Below are 9,380 nucleotides of genomic sequence, written 5' to 3'. Positions count from 1 at the left end.
GCTAACACAGTGCTGGCTATCTATGACGAGACTAATTTCAACAATTATGAGAGCAGTTGTGGCAGATTAATTAAAGGTTATTTTGAATGAAGAGGCATTTCAGTGTGCATTTGGTAATCATCTGGTAATTATCTGGGGGATAAAATGAAGGCCTATGCAACAAAAATTGCAAGAGATGCCATCACCTTGCATTCATCTTGAAACTTGTGCATAATACTAAGGACTCTTTCAATTTAGTTATGCTAATCTGAGGTGAATGTTACATTACCATAGCAATAGATGCTATAGCTCATTCAAATTCAAAGTTTTGGAGCACAGCCAAAGGCAGGTCCTGGCATGCAGTCCATTTTTGGCAGATCAGCTTGATTAGCATTATTTATTTCTTTTTTTTTTAGTCTAGGCAGATCTTCCAAATACACCCTATACATGCTATTACAAACATGTTGAGTGGAGACAGTTAAATTGTACTTACCATTTAATGAAATGTCATGCATTTCTCTTTTTTTTTATTTTGTTATGTTTTTATTCAGCTTTTTTGGGTTACTTGGCATCTTTGGTTGCCCAGCAGTCTGGAGCCTTTCTGAACTCACCCGTCTCCTTGAGAGCCATTTCACGGAAATCACAAGGGACGCGGGGGGTTATTGGGGCTTTCGGCCTAAGAAAGTGCGATTTATTCCGTTTTTTTTTTTCACAGCGAGGGAATGAGAGAATCGTTTGGCAGGCTCAGGCCACCCCAGAGGAGAAGCCCCGCTGTTGAATCACTAAAGCAAGTAAAGAGGGGTGGATGAAAAATAGGGGCCCCACTCTCCATGCTTCTCTCCACGCACAGTGGTAGCAGGGTAGTATATCTCTAACTGTACCGGGGAGAATAGGGCGAAATACGAATGACCTCCCATTCTCCCCCACCTCCTCCCTTTCCTTTGAGTAAGAGGCTATTTAAGTTGATAAAGCATGTCTGTTGAAACCTATAGTTTCACTTAATGGATGAAACTAATCCAAAGCAGCATTTTAGTTCAGTGGTGGTCAAAATCCATCAATTTTAAGTTTGTTGCCATTTTTTATTTATTTTTCACTCCAGTTGCACTACTTTATCAGAATGCACAGTGCTTCATCAAATTGTACACTAGTCTTGGTTCTTGTTTTGAGATACACTTTTAGTTACTGAGTCAAACAAATGTGCATTTCCACTGATTTTGCCTTCAAATTACTACAGTTTTTCTCAATTGTTTACAGTTTTTCTCAATTGTTTAAACACGTTTTCTGAAACTATAGCTCAGTTTCTCAAAACTCTACACACAAAGCACAGCAACAGTTAACCTTTTGCCAAAACTACACAAATCTCTTGCAAAATGCATTCATGCATTCAAAACCGTGTTCTCTCTTCTCAAAACTGACTTTTTCCATCAAAATGATTCACACAGGCCTCATATGAATAGGTCTTATTGAGCATTGATTTCACACTGGTGCGATAAATATAAAAACACAACCATCAAAATACTGTATATATGTTTTGGCTTCATGAGGTCATGTTACATATTCAAGTGTATAAAATTCTGTAAAAATTGCTTATTTTCTCTCATTTTTTGAAGTTTTAGTTTTCTTTTCGAGGGGTCCCAAAATAGGCTGCAATTTTACAGTACATATAAAGACTGTTGCCATGATACAATACAGTAAATATATCATCATATAAATAGTGCATTTGCTAAGTAAACATAATTCTAATTCAGTACAGTACAGCAAAGTATGTGATCTGTTATCACTTTGAGTGTTGTTATTGTGTATGATACAATGCACATTTACTGTATTGTCCTGCCAATGAGGTCCAGTTGGGCTGCCCTCATAACCCAGGTTCCCTCATGAGTCATACTGAACATTGTTAGAAGTGTATTTTCATTTTCCTTATCAGTGCAATTATGAGTTTTGCCAAAATAGATAACATTTGTGTCTTCTCAAAACTAGAACATGCTTAGACTGTGTCAGTCTGGATAATGGATGTAATGATCTGTTATCATATATGAAATCAATGAACAAATTCAAAAAGGTAACACAGCAAATATTTATTTGTTACTGTAAAATGAATCTTTGTTCAGCAGACTGCAAAAATAAAAATCGTAGTTTGTAGGCCTGCTGTAAAAAAAACAAAAACAAATACGTGATCAACCAAAGTTGCACGTATTTCATTTGAAATATTAGCTCGTCTCCCTCTTCTTCGTCCACCTCGTACACGTACACCTCCTCTACCTCTACCTCTACCTCTACCTCTACCTCTACCTCTACCTCTACCTCTACCTCTACCTCTACCTCTACCTCTACCTCTACCTCTACCTCTACCTCTACCTCTACCTCTACCTCTACCTCTCTGTGCTGTGTGTTGCTCCATTGTTTTCCAACACAATAGAGGTCGCCGGAGGTCTCTTTTATGCTCTGACAGATAATTGAAAAGTTTAGCCAATTGAGTTTGAGCAGGTGTGGCGTGAGTGAGACCAATCGGTACTTAGAGTTTGGTATTTGAAGGCCAGTGTTTTCCATGTGAACAAACAAGGCTTGATTATGAAAATTGTGCTAAATGATGAGATTTTGTGTGTAGACTTGTGCAAAAATGTTATTTAAAATTGCTATTTGAGTGAAAACAAAGGAATTGTGCTTAGAGTTTTGCAGAAATAGTCTTTGTTGTTGACACATGAGCTTGAGGTTTTCACCATTGTGTGCATAGTTCCAGTTTTAGTGTGTAAACAACAAAGCCCATTTCCGCAAAATTCTAAGCACAATTCCTTTGTTTTCACTCAAATAGCAATTCAAACTTTAAGTATCAATTGGTCTCACTCATGCCACACCTGCTCAAACTCAATTGGCTAAACTTTTCAATTATCTGTCAGAGCATAAAAGAGACCTCAGGTGACTTCTATTGTGTTGGAAAACAATGGAGCAACACGCAGCACAGCAAGGTAGAGGTAGAGGTAGAGGTAGAGGTAGAGGTAGAGGTAGAGGTAGAGGTAGAGGTAGAGGTAGAGGTAGAGGTAGAGGTAGAGGTAGAGGTAGAGGTAGAGGTAGAGGTAGAGGTAGAGGTAGAGGTAGAGGTAGAGGTAGAGGTAGAGAAAAAGGTTGCAAGAACCAGGTTGGCGGTTGATGGTTGGTTCTGCATATAGTAACATTTGCCTATTTGCTTTTTTAAATAATTTTTTTATTTATATTCCTATTTTCCTTTCCATTTCAGTTTAATTTTATGAGGTTCTGGCCATTTTTATTTTGGTTTTAGTTTGTGTGCAGCACTGGCTCTAATGAATAAAGAAGTGCAACATAATGGGGGGTAGGAGCTAGGCCTCAGGTTATTTACTCAGCACTGGAATGTCTGATAGACATTATTTGTAAGGTCATTGCTTATTTGGAAAGACATCACTTTTTTTGTTTGAGATTGCATTTCTTCATACAGGAACGTGGAGTCATTTGTTTTGGCTCTGGGTGTAATGTCTTTATGCAAAGTATCATAGTCATCAACCTGGGGTGTCCATTTCAGTCCCCTTTTGGTGGGGACTGCCTTGTTATTTCTTTTGGTTCTCTATTGGTTTTACTGATTGATATGGGCTTGTCTAAATGAAAAAGGGAAGAGAGAGTAAAGTGTGCTCTACAACAGTGTAGGTAAAGGTTTACAGTGCTGCATTTTGAATCAGGGACCGATAAAAGCAATAATTTTAGACAATGACACCGCCGTCTAATTCCATGGCCATTGGGCTTTAAGGATTTAAATATTTCCGGACTGTCTGTTCTGTGTTTTGACTGCGACAGCTTTGCATTCAAACTCAGCCAACTGCAAAACAAACTTGGACTGTATTTGGACTGTTCTCTTTTAAATGGTGGAAGTTGTGAACAGTTGTAATGCAAATTCCCCCAAAAAAGTTTGTTTATGCATTTATGTTCACCACACACTGAGAGTATCCTCTCAACAGCTTTATGCCACACATTTTGTCAGCAGTAATAACTATCATTAACATTCGTGTCTTCGTAATGCTCCTAAATGGTTCTTTCTTTTATGACCACCAGACACTGGAGAGCTTGTGGCCATCATCATTATAAAAAGTGTTCTTATCTTTGCAAAAACATGCCCAGACAATCTTCCTTAGCCACTTAATCTGAAATAATCCACACATTCCCATCTATTGGTCTTAACCACTAGCACAGTGGGATAGGGGTCCTATAGTCATGGCTGGGGGATTCCGTTTTTTTGACAAAATAAATAAATAAATAAATAAATACATAAATAAAAAATATTGATTGACTAAAAGTAAAAACTAAAACAAATGCAATCTTCCTTCAGTTATAATACTATTCTTATTTAGTAATAAAGCCAGTGTTTAAATTTCAGTTTAGTTCAGTTTTTCAAACACGCTTTGTTTTAGTTTTTATTTCAATTAACATATTTATATTTTCATTGATTTTGTTAGTTAGTTTCAGTTTTTGTGAACTATGATAACCCCGTTTTAACACACCCCTTTAGGATTGATTACATAGTAGTGAAGCCTGCCAATAATCCATGCCTCTTGCATAAGTGCAATTGAATTTGGACATCATGCCCAAAAGGGAAGAAGAACATGTGGGCAGTTCTGCACACAGTTACCAGGAAGAGCTGCTTTAATTTAGCAAAGAATGCAGTGCAAAAGGGAATCCAGCCAGTCCTTTTTTTTCCAGTAAGACTGCTGAGCGATGGGCAGCATTTTGCCAGGAACCCCAGTGTGTAATGAATGCAATCGAAACATAATGTGCAACAGTCCACAGTGACTTTGTTGACAAGTGGGTTTGGATCCACATATATGCAATAGCCAGCTGTGACCAAATATAAAGGGGAGACCTGACCAAGTACCTGCACTGCACACAGCTACAGAACACAGTGAATGTGGGACGTGGGAAAGCAGATGCCAATTGCTAGCATCGCCCTGTCCCATCCCATCGCCCTCCAATACATTAATTATAAGGGTTCAGAAACTGAAACCTTGATTCAATGCATCCACACTGTTTAGATATAAATGAATTCAATCTGAAATGTTTTTAAAAAGTGAATGTAAATGAAAAGGTTCCACATCGGCAGTTAAAGTAATAAACGAGTTTGAACAGGACACAGACAGTTAATGTTTTGGGCGGAACAAGATCGTTTCCAAGTCCTTGTTGACAACATTCAGATGTACCTGTCCTAACACCATTCCAGTTCACAGCTACTTAGGCATCACTTCACCTACCTCAGGAATCTCAAACTAAGGTCCTGGAGAGCTGCAGAGTCAGTGGGTTTTTGGTGTGTTTCAGCATTCAAGCACTTAAGTCATCAGTTGGCTAAAGAGTTCACACTCCTTGTTTCCGAGATCTAAATTGGCAGCTGAACCCATAAAAACTGGCAGACTAAAGGCCTTTCAGGAATAAAGTTTGAAATCCCTCTTTTTGCAGGTTAATAGGTCAGCTGTCCCCTCCCTCTGCCCTTTCACACTATTATTCATTTAGAACAACAAAGATGTGTTTGGAAAATGTTTACAGTTGCCTGTGTGAAACGTAAAGAATACTCCTTGATGAGGTGTTCAAGGAGGAATTATTCCACTTACACCATGGTTATTTGCCAAAGTTTAAAATATAAGGCAGGGTTTTGAATATTTTAGGACAATTTGACTATAAAGTGTTTTCCAGGAATTAACTGCAGTACTTGAAGCCTAGAAGGCAGTGATGGCTGCCTTCTATATGAGGCACACAGCATGCAGTGAAGAGGCTAGATTTAGTGACGCCGTGCATTAGATTACACCCCTCCCAACTAAAAGGGTGGGAGACCATCTGTAATATAGGTTAAGGACAAGGTTCCTCGCACAATCCAAATTCATTTGAATGAATAGAGGCATAGGCTGATGTAAAATAGAATTAATTTTCCCCCCCATAGATTTCATCTTGTCGATTCACCATATTACAGCTGAGTTTTCATGAGAATACAATTTCTTTTAAAATCCCCAAAATGACAAACAGGCACAAAATAAGCCAAGACAACATAGCGGTGTAGCCAAATTAGTATTGAATTAGGGGAATTCTACTTGAATAATAAGGTTATAAACCAGGCAAGACACTCACATCAAGGTTTGCTTTACAATGGTTACATATGCAACACATGGAGCATTTACACACTACTTCCAGAATGGTAAATTGCGTCAAATGTGTTATGTACCAACCATACAATAACAGCCAGCAGACAATGAATGGATACTCATAGATAACACCCAATATAAAACTGATCAGAAATCATAAAATTCCTAGAAGAGAGAAACCCAAATGCCCAAAATAGAGAGGGGGATATTGCATAATGCGCAAAGGTGAGAAATATTGCACACTGTCCAAAAAGGGAGAGTATTGCACAATTGCCAAACAGAGGGAGAATATCGTACAATGCCCAGAAGAGGTGGGGTGGGGAGGTATTGCACACAACCCAAATAGAAAATGCCACTGCACACAATTTACAATAAATATTAAAGGCTACCAGTTGCCGGGATAAGGTGTAGCACTGCACACAAAAAGGGGCAAAGTGAAATATTCCAAGAACCCCATTACACACATAAAGGGCACAGTGCAATTAAGTTAAACAGACGGACATAAACACATAACTATCCACGCGTGTAAATTCAGCATAAACAGTTCAACTTAATACATACAAGCTTCATATACAAAATTTCTATGGGAAAAGTAGTGGTTAAGACTCCAGAACCAGCACGTAATTCCACACTTCATCTAATACAGCCGTAATTGCTTAACATGACTGGATTTGGCCTCACTCACTGCAGTCACAGCAAGCCACGCTCCTGTGAGCACAGTACACCCACCGCTAGGTTAGCTAGGTTAATCTCCATCTTCCGTAAATTAATCTTAATGAACTCGCTTGTCACATTCGCCCCAGTTACGTAAATCTCAGTCTGGTTGTCAGCAGTGTCCTGGCATGTGGATGACCAAACGATAGTTTGTGGAAGTCTCTCAAGGATCTATGCCTCACCTCATTTTAAAGCTACACTTTTTCTCTTTCTTTCATCCCACCTGCTACATATAGGGTACTATTTGAAGCCTACAAGGTAGCATCTGCCTTCCAGTCAGCTAGTCACTGAGGGAAAAAAAATAACATTAGCCCGGATAAAATTAAATTTGTATCATTGCTGTGAAGGTAATGCGCTATATGGCTAGCTAACACGAAACATGAACAAGAGCATGCACTTGTTTTGTTGAATGTTTTGGAGTATAAAGCATGTTTGCCATTGCCATGATATGTTTTTTTTTTTTTTTTTAATGATTAAATATTGCACACATAAACACCAAACTGCTTAGCTAACTCATAATGTCTCTTGGTCGATATCTACAAAAAGCACTGCATGTTTAAAACCTTGTTCTCAATTTTATTACCCTCCCTCTGTCACATGACATTGGTCACGGCGCACCTCTCAGTGTACCTACAAGATAACTCAAGCTGGATCTCAAGATATCTCAATCATCATGTAAAGCTAAATTTGGCTAGAACTGGGATATTTACTTTCATAGCTAGGTCCTCCCCCCTGTGGACCTATCGGCCATGCTGGATGGCACCACGTCACCTCTTCATCTTCTAGGACTCTTGGAGTGGTGCTGGACAGAAAACTGTCCCTCTCTCAGAACTTCATGGCAGGTTGTTGGGTGTGCAGATTCCTCCTGTACAATATCCTCAGAATCCTCTCCTTCCTCACTACCCACTCAACCCAGATCTTAGTCTGGACTACTGTAACTCCCACCTTGCTAGCGTCTCTACCATAAGACCTCTGCCGCTCATCCTCTATGCTGATGCTCATCTAATCTACAACAGCTGAGCTATATCACTCCTGTTCTCATCTCCGTCCACTGGCTGCCTATATCAGCTTGCATCAAATTCAAAACCTTGGTGCTAGACAGGGACAGCTCTGTTACGTCTTCAAAAGATCATTAAACTCTACACACCAACCGGACCTCTCCGTTCTCCTACCTCTGAGAGTCGGGCACCTCCCCACTGCATGCCTGCCCTTCCAGTTAACACCTCCTGTCTGATCTGGTGGTGGAATGAGCTTCCCATTGCAGCCAGGAGAGCAGAGCCAGTGCCCACCTTCAGACATAGACTAAAGACTCGTCAGACTTCAGATTGCAGCATGGCTCTCCTGACCCCCTTTAGATCTTAGAGTGCCCCCCCCCCCCCTTATATTTATTTCTTTTGATATGATTTTGGATACTCTAATAGGCATAGCTGCATAAAGATGGGTAAAGTATATTTGAGTAGGCCTACTATCTTTTGTTACAATATAAAATGATGTTTGTTAGGTTAATGTTACACTTATTGGTAATACATTTTCCTCTGTGCCGTCTTGGCAATACCTCATTTTTGTATTCCTTTGCCATTCTCCACTGCTGTACATCACTCTGGAGCATCTGCAAAGTGATTGTAATTTAATATTCCTCACAGAAATTCAATAAAAGTATAAAGTATATTTTCAAAATTGTTCTTTCACTGAAAGCATGCATGAAGAATTACAACAAAAATAAATTGGGATATAACTAACATATTTCTGCTTGCACTGATTTGCTATGTTTTCAAATCAGATTAGAGCATTAGCCACAGGGACCAATCATACCTTTCAGATGACATAGGTGAAACGAAGTGCCGTTGGCAGGGGGTGCATCGGACACCATCCTGAGAAATGCCTGATTTGTCCCCTCCAACATATTCCTGAGGTAAATCTCCTTGCTTTGGGGCTGTCATGTCCACAGCATTGAGAATTGATCTTGTCTTGTGGTCTCACTGAACAATGACCGTCTTACATTGACACTGCATTTTCAAAACCGATTATCAAGTAGTTTGGAGAGACCTGTTAGATCGGCTAATGCCGTGTCATTTAAAATAGCTTTATCGCCTGCGTTCTGTCAGATCTTCCGGGTAGCATTACATCATTGTGAAACTGTAGTTTACTGTGTCAGTGGTGAGTTGGAATCAGGGCCGAGTCTGGGTGGGGTGGGGTAAAATTTTAGCTAGTTTGCTTTTTTCCAAGTTAATATTCCTTACCTCATTTCCCACTTTTTCTCTGCTCAAGAGACTAATCATGAAAATAACCAAGGAGCCAATCATAAAAAAAGCTCAGTTTAAAATAACAAATAAAATATTTTTTATACTTGGCCTAATTTCTGATTGGCCGGTTAGGCATCACAAAAAAAAAAAAACGGAGTGCAATATAATGTATGCATGAGTTCAATACAAGCTTAAAAACTGTAGCTGGGGAAAGCAAGTCAGCTAATAACTCACTACCTAACTGGGAATTATACATATTATTTTCACTCACAAACGGTACAGTGATGCTGCATACAGATGTCAATTCAATTCATTA

Source organism: Anguilla anguilla, chromosome 7 (genome assembly GCF_013347855.1).
Source record: "Anguilla anguilla isolate fAngAng1 chromosome 7, fAngAng1.pri, whole genome shotgun sequence".
Taxonomy (NCBI): domain Eukaryota; kingdom Metazoa; phylum Chordata; class Actinopteri; order Anguilliformes; family Anguillidae; genus Anguilla; species Anguilla anguilla.
Note: the sequence above shows the minus strand (reverse complement) of the source record.